This window comes from Cupressus sempervirens, chromosome 11 (assembly GCF_028749045.1).
Source record: "Cupressus sempervirens isolate cs-2001-9-10 chromosome 11, ASM2874904v1, whole genome shotgun sequence".
NCBI classification, from domain to species: Eukaryota; Viridiplantae; Streptophyta; class Pinopsida; order Cupressales; family Cupressaceae; genus Cupressus; species Cupressus sempervirens.
The window spans coordinates 351,501,388-351,509,900 of NC_143128.1; the positions used below are offsets into that span (position 1 = coordinate 351,501,388).

Consider the following 8,513-nt stretch of genomic DNA (forward strand, 5'->3'; position numbering starts at 1 on the left):
AAAGATTAGTACTATCAGAGTTATTATAGCATTAGCAGCTCATTTTAAGTGGCCTCTACACCAAATGGATGTTAAAAATGCATTTTTGAATGGTGAAATTGATGAAGATATTTATATGACTCAGCGACAAGGATTTGAAATACAAGGGAAATAACATTTGGTTTGCAAATTAAGGAAGTCTTTATATGGTCTCAAATAGGCTCCAAGGGCTTGGTATGCTAGAATTGATGAATATTTTCAAATTCAAGGCTTCCATAATAGTCCACATGATCCAAATTTGTATGTGAAGGAATTTTCTAGTGGTGATATCATAATCATTGTGCTTTATGTTGATGATCTTATTATCACAGGACATAGCATGGATAAAATTAGTAACATAAAGTTAAGCTTGCAAAATACATTTGAGATGACAGATCTTGGTTTTCTACACTATTTTCTTGGTATACAAGTATGGCAAAAGGATGATGGATTTTATCTTTCTCAAACTAAGTATGCCCTAAACATATTGAAGAGGTTTCAAATGATAGATTGTAAAAGTGTATCTACTCCAATTGCTTCGGGGTTGAAATTAAGCAAGGACATGGAAGGTGAAGATGTTGATCCTACCTTATATAGGCAATTGGTTGGTAGTCTTGTATATTTAACACACACTCATCCTGATATTTCTTTTGCAGTTAGTGTGGTTTCTAGATTTTTGAGCTCACCTAAAGTCCCACATTGGATAGCTGCTAAAAGAATACTAAGATATGTGAAAGGGACTTTAACGATGGGCATCTATTATTCATTTCATGGAGATATTTCTCTTATTGGCTATTCAGATTCAGATTGGGCAGGATGCATGGATGATCGTAAGTCCACTACAGGTTATGTTGTCTATCTTGGTGCAAGTCCTATTTCTTGGTGCAGTAAAAAGCAGTCTACCATAGCTCTATCCACTACAGAAGTTGAATATACTGCAGCAAACGAAGCAGCAAAAGACATCACTTGGCTACGAGCTATCTTATCAGTCCTTAGGCAACATCATGCAGGGCCTTCTCTACTTCATTGTAGCAATCGTGCCATATCATTGTCTAAGAATCTAGTGTTCCATGCTCGTACCAAACATATTGAAGTCTATCATCATTATATCAGGCATCTTCTCCAACAATAGGTGATTCATTTTCAATATTGCAAGACAGAGGACTAGATTGCTAACTTATTCACCAAGGCTTTAAGTGAAGCCAAGTTTGTATCTCTTCGACATCTTTTGGGCTTAAGAGCAGTGACATAATTGTCTCATGGTTGTCATTCAAGGGGGATTCTTATGAATTCCAACCATTGTATTTAGGAGATAATAGATTGTAAATGGGTACCTAACAAGGCCTTAGGCTAGGATATTTAGGGGGGATATTTAGATAGTAGATATTTAGTATAGCTATTGTAATTAATTTAGGGGGGATGTCAACATAAATTAATTACATCGCAAGGCATGGTCAGCACCGACCAAGATGCTTCCAGAGGCATGTGCAACCATCCCTCAAACTGCCAACTACTCACATTAATAATACACCAAAAACCACTTCTAGAGATTTCTGTACATTTATTACATTTGTTGTTATAAATAGACTTGTTGGGCCTGGAGTTTTCAGCGCTCACTTCCTGAGTATTCTACTGTGTAATTTTACTCTGTGTTTTTCAGTAAACACTGGTTTTGTGGGAAAAATTATGTCTTGGCTGTGGGGAACTTGTTCTATATTGCAATCCCTAAATCTCTCGGGTAATCATTTAGAAGGAGGATTATTCTCAAATACCTCAGTATGGATGCAACTAGAAACCCTTGATGTGTCTAGAAATGAATTGAGTGGCCACATTCCTTCAACATGGTCTTCTATTATGACAATATTTTTTCTCAATGATAATTTATTTACTGGCAATATTCCTCCAAGCTTGGGCAGATTATCTCAACTTTGGATGCTAAATCTTGCAAACAAAAATTTCACCGAACTAATTCCTCTAACCTTGTTCAACATTTCTTACCTTTTGATCCTAAATTTGGGAAATAATAGTTTAGAGGGAATTTTACCAAATGAATTCAGTAAGCTAACTAGATTAAATTCATTGGTTGTTCATAGCAATAACCTCAAAGGATCATTGCCCCCTTTAATAGCAAATTGTTCAGCGCTGCAAGTTCTTGATATTGGAAGCAACTTTTTTGGAGGTGAAATTCCAACATGGCTTAAAAATCTTTCAAATCTAAGAGTGTTGGTGATGAAGGAGAACAATTTTACAGGAAGAATTCCTGTAGAGCTTGGCCAACTAATAAATCTCCAGATCTGGTTGCTTTCTTCCAATCATATCTCAGGTTCAGTTCCGCACGCAATTACTTCATTGCAAGCAATGTCAATGAAAAATCAAAATGGTAATGTTTTGTCCACTATTGCCGATGATGTATTATATCATGATGGATTGGATATGACTTTAAAAGGACATGGTCAACACTACACATATATCCTTTCTACTCTCACATCTATAGATCTCTCAAACAATGAATTGGAGGGAGAATTTGCTTCTGATTTTGGTAAACTGAAGGGGTTGAGGCTTCTAAATCTTTCCAGGAATAATTTTAGTGGGATGATTCCAAACAGTTTGGGAGGATTGAGTCAATTAGAGTCATTAGATCTTTCAAGAAACCATTTTTCAGGATGAATCCCTACAGAACTTGAATTTCTAGATTCTCTAGGTTTCCTAAATTTGTCAAGCAATAATCTTTCAGGAAGGATACCACAAAAAGGGCATATTGAAACATTTGAAAAATCCTCTTATTTAGAGAATCCAAATTTATGGGGATGCCCTTTACCCAAAAACTATTCTCGGCCACAATTTGCTCCTCCTCCTCCTCTAATTTTAGTTAGTGAAGGAAAGAAAATAGAGAAATATTCATGGTATAAAATAGCAGTGGGGCTGTCATATAGAATAGGTTTTGGAGGGATATTGTCATTGATTCTGATAAAAATGAACTGGAGATGGAAACACCTCAATATTATTATAATTTAAAATATTATGATGCTAAAAATTTAAAAGCAATTCTAGCAAGATAAATTTGCATTGGATCTAGTATCTATTAATTGTAGATTGCACATTGCATTATTGAACAAAAAGATAGAATCTTATGATTATTACTAATATATATGATTTTTTAATATATATATATATATATGTGTGTGTGTGTGTGCTTCCAGTTTGGATGAGTTTCTTCAACGATCCCCTGCTCTGATGAAGACATAGAGCATTCCAGGCCCCTGTCACCATATATCCTCTGAAAATTATTTGTTTCCTGTCGATCAAAGACTATAGTGGATAATAAATCATTGTATGTTGCAGTTTCTCTAATTTCCTAATCTACTCTACTGCACACAATTTTGGGAAGGGTCTTGATGCAGTAGAATGTTAAATAAAATTGAGTTTTAATTTTGTAATCATTTTGTTTATAAGTGTGAAAGCAAGAATGTGAGAAATACTTGATATATCTTGAAGTTTAATTTTGTAAAGTTGAATTAGTCATTTTGTTTACAAGTGTGAAAGTAAGAATGTGAGAAATACTTGATATATAAAAGAGATAGTATTATACATTTTGCTCTCTAATTATTTATTATTTCATCATATTGTTCAACAAATTTCTACCTCAAAAATATAGAAAAATCTATTGTAATACTTTGATTGTTGAGTAAGTATATCATGAATTGTAAATTTATACACATTTCTTTCTTTCCAAGGAGATATTATAATGAATCAATATTACTAACTCACATTAAACATAGCTAATATCATATCTAATTCAATTTTTCTTGTATTTATCAATATATTATAAAATAGACGAGTAATGTATTAGATAAGATTATGAATGACATTAGTTTGAATAAAATTATGACTAATATTATGCTACTATTTTATTTCTTCCTTTAAATTTACACACATCTTTACAATATGTACAATGATTAAGGCTTCTTTAAAGACAAAATAAAGAATGATACTATTAAAAATTAAAAATTATTGAATTGCCAAATAAGTTCAAAATTATATATCTTAAAAGAAATTTAATTAGGTACATATTGTAAAGATGCCTATCTAATATTTATCATCATCGATCTAATATCCTAAGATAGTCACACCAACCATGTTTTTTCTATTAAACCATATAATCTTGAAATCTTCTTCAATGGTGTGATATATGAGAGCTTGTGCCAACTTCAATTTCTCAAATAACTGAACTTAGAAGCATTTTTAGTAACTAAAATTATTTCGCCTTGCTTGGGAAATCTCTATTATATGGACTACTTGTCTTAAGAAGGTAATGAATTCAGTGGGAGAGTTCTATATTTTCTTTGTTTACTCAAGCGGCCAAGAGGTCTTGATCTTCATCTCAATATGTTAAATAGAAGCATTACTTCCTTCTTGGGCAATCTAATTTCTTCTTCAGTTTACCTTGACCTTAGTGACAACCATTCTCCCTTCCAAATTCCTATTTCTCATTCCAGAGCCCCAATCTCTTTAAATGCTTTTCAGAACTTTGAAGTAGAGGCTTTGATGGATTCCATACCCCAGAGAAGGCTTTCTAGTAAAGTTGAAAAAATGAGGCAATGGTACCCCATTACCAGTGGCCCACCGCCAATTCATCCATCCACGATCGAGAAAAATTCAACCCCTTAACTCAGTTTCCTCCTCATTTTACAAAGGGTAGGAACTCTTCCTTAGGACTTGTATCTCCAGATTCTGGTAGGAAGATTTCTTTGTTGGGGTGTAGAACGAGCCAGAAAAATCCTGTGCAAATCAATGGGTCGAAGTCCTCCAAGTTCCTTGAGAAAATGGCCTGAAAATTGATGCTTCAAAGCTCTCTAGGGCTCCCGAGTTGTTGAAATCCAAAACCCCAAAGATTGATTTGTGTAGCAAGATATTTAATGTTTCTCATTGTGTGAAGACCCCCTCTGTGAAGCAGTTTTTGACTTACAGGAGGACTCAAAATAACATTACACTATTACCTGCCAGGGTGCATTGTGGTTCTAAACCAATGCCATCACTTAAAGCTGAAGACAAAGATCCAGATGGGTGCATTTCAGTAGGCTCTATTTTTGACGTTAGTGCTTATGATCTCATAGAGCAATTTCCTAGCTGCCAGGACATGTATAATGATCAAAGTGAGCACACTGAACAACAATGCTCTATTTTGATAAATGCTCTTGGAACTGATTGTAGTAGTCAGAGGGATTCTGAGGATGGTACATCTATTGAATCATTCTCTCAAGTAAATTTATGCCCCAAAGATGAGGCAGTAGAAAAACATGACTATGTTTCAGGAAGTGTTGGGGCTGAAATGGCTTCCAAAGTCAATGCAGATGGTCATACAAAATAATTTTTTGAGTGGGAAGATGATCAAGGCGCTAATAGCAGACAAGGTAATGAAACTACTAAGCTTGATAGCAGCATATGTGGTTTTTTAAATTCTTCTTGCTCTGGAGATGGCAATCAAAACTGTCATATTCAGGTTGGTACTTCTAGTGTGCAATGCAGGCAAGGACTTGTCTATCCTCTTGATAATCAAAATTCTCAAGCTGGAAAGGTTGGTTTGAGGCATCCGATGAGTGAGCAAAGAAGAACACACAAGTGGATGCTGGATTATGCTTTCATGAACATAGTGAAAAAACTCTCTTCTTTAAAAAAACTCTCCCCTTTCAGACCAAGAGAGGTAGAACCACTCTCCAAGTGCAAAACTAAGATTTTAAGGGAGGTTGAGATGTTCTTTCCCAGGAACTGTTTCTAGCAACCTGATAATTGTGAATATTTAGCCTGCACAGGGCTGATGATAGTTGATAAAATACTAATCACTATGTCAATATGTTTATGTGTTTATTATTCCGAGTTTTTTCTTTTTTCATGTTGAGCAAATAAGTTCTTTATGTTCTAATAATTTTGTCAACCTAGGTTGGGCTGACTTGGTTTTCAAGAGCCCAAGTTGTTGGCTAACAAAAAAACACTTGAAAAGACATATTCCTTGTGATCTGGGGAGTGCATAGTGAAATGTTTATTAATTTATAAATCCAAGTAGCTGTTTGTGTGTGTAGTATTGTATCTAGTGTAAAGTGAGGATAACGAAAGTTATATGTCACCAGTAACTATTAATCTTTTACAGCCCATGATTTCTTCATTAAGCTTGTGTAAGATATTGGGTTTGTGTTTCTTTTAAATTAAAAATTTGAATCGCTCTTTCTGATTCATCATTAGAAAGAAGTACAAAATTTTGTTTTCTAGTATTATCGGAGGCAACACATTTCTAAATAGAACCCGTTCTACTTTCATAGACATATTATGTAATATATGTTTGAGTATTTTTGTTTTTCTTTTATAAAATTTTCATGGTTTATTGATGCCATTTGAAAAATGTTATTGAGAAATTTTTCTTTTATAAAATTTTCATGGTTTATTGATGCCATTTGAATAATGTCATTGCATACTCTCAGAAGTTGAGACGTCAAGTTCTGTTCAAGGACTGCATGTTTTTTAATAAAATCTTCAACTTCATTAATTTTCACAAACATCTCAGAGAAGAAGATTTCTGGATCTCGATGAAGAATTTTTTTTAAAATAATTGGTAAATATGTTTCACAAGTTTAGGAGAGAGGCAGTAGAAACCACTCTGATTCTTTGGTACACTTTGGTGTGAGATTCTATAACCTTTCTTGACCTTTCATCTTAAGTTGTGGATTCTGCAATGTTTTGGAAAAATCATATGAAGTTGAGAGAAGAAAGAAAAAGATAGATTGCAACGTCAATGAAAAATTCAAGGCAAGACACTTGTGAAGAGTGGAAGGAGATGGAAGATCGGTGGGGTGCCAATCAAGACAAGGCATTTATTACAGAGCAAATTCAAAGTTAAATTATATTTTAGAGAGACTCCTTAGAGATAGATTTTAGTTTAAATGAGTGTTGAACTCATTGTCATCATCATCATCCTGAAATGGCATTATAGTCTGGAAAAATACTTACCACCATAGTTGATCTAGATAGATGTTTAAGTATTTTCTGGGACTTTTAATCTAGAATTTAATATTAATATTTAAGATGATACAGAATAGTATACCTTTCAAGGCAAGGATAAAGCAAGAAGCAATATAATATGGACTCAAATTTTGTGGGAAGAATATATGGCAGCGAACTGAGAATGATTACATATATGAGCAATACCAACTGCTGTCACTACTTGGCATAGATCACATCGAGGATATCTGATAATTATCATTTCAATCAAGAAATGGAATCACCGGCCAATAGTTCTAAAGCCTTTCAAAAGGAAAGGAAACCTTGAGTAGGAATAAATACGGCAACGAGATATTTTAACATAGCAAAAAGACCTTGTAAACTTAGATGGAAAAAACAACTAATAATCCTTCCAGAAATCAGAAATTCGAAAAGAAAAAGTTTGAGAAGACTCTCTTATGGGTCAATATCTTTAAGAATAAGTTAGAGATTCATTGAGGAGATGGAATACTTTCATGGAAGACCTATAGTATTAGAGAAATAGATTGATGCTTAGGAAGGTCATAGAAATAAATAATTCAATTTAATAAAGTATTTACAAAAATATAAATTAAAAGAGATTTGTCATAAAATGGCATTTGTGAAAATGGTCAAAAATTTAGTCATATATGGAAACCTTTGATCAACTACTTTAGTCAGATTAATCTTGATATTATCTTGATTTATAATGAATGATAAACACTTTCAACAATTCTATTTGGGAGAATCATTTGGCATTGCCATTGAGGTCAGTATCTATTAATTGAGATCACAAGTCAAGTGACTAAGGAAGATATTTGTAAGCTTATGTAAAATTGAATCTCAAAATGGGAAAATGGAACTAGACATGACCTCCCATAAAGGCGAAGTAGATTAGACTGTCTGTTTGACATCTCAACTTCCAATAAACAATGAAAATATTATGAAAATAAACACAAGAAAGATACAGGACCATATATTACTTAACATACCTGGTTCAACTGTTTTTATATAAGAGGTCTCGGCTCCAATGACATTTGTCTTTAGGTGTTTAGGAGACAGTTTTTTGACATTGTTTGTGACAGCATTGATTGATTTTACTATGTTTGTGAGAGCATAATCCAACATCGACTCATATGCTGCTCTTCTTTTCTCAGACATCTAATGTCTCAAATCAGCTTCTGAATTTTGATCATCAAAACAATAGACACGTCCTTGCATGAATTTGAGATAATAAGGCTTGCTTTTGTTCTCTTCTAAAATTATAATTTATGCCCTTTTAGTCTTGTTTTGGGGCTTCTGTTACTTCGTTGGATAGCTCATGATACGGGGTCTAATAATCATCAAAACCATTTCTTGTTCTAGTAATCTCATTTTTTGTATTCTCAAGTTCTAAATATTGCTTTTCCATAGCACAAGCATCTTGTCTACCAGCTGAAGTATGGACATACCTTCATCAAACTCAGAACTTGCACTAGACCCAAGTG

General features: G+C 33.6%; 1 pseudogene; it reads left to right on the forward strand.

Annotated features, from left to right (window-relative positions):
• Window positions 1–766: 766 nt before the first annotated feature.
• LOC149529528 (uncharacterized) lies at window positions 767–3,033 on the forward strand (annotated as a pseudogene).
• The last annotated feature ends 5,480 nt before the right edge of the window (window positions 3,034–8,513 follow it).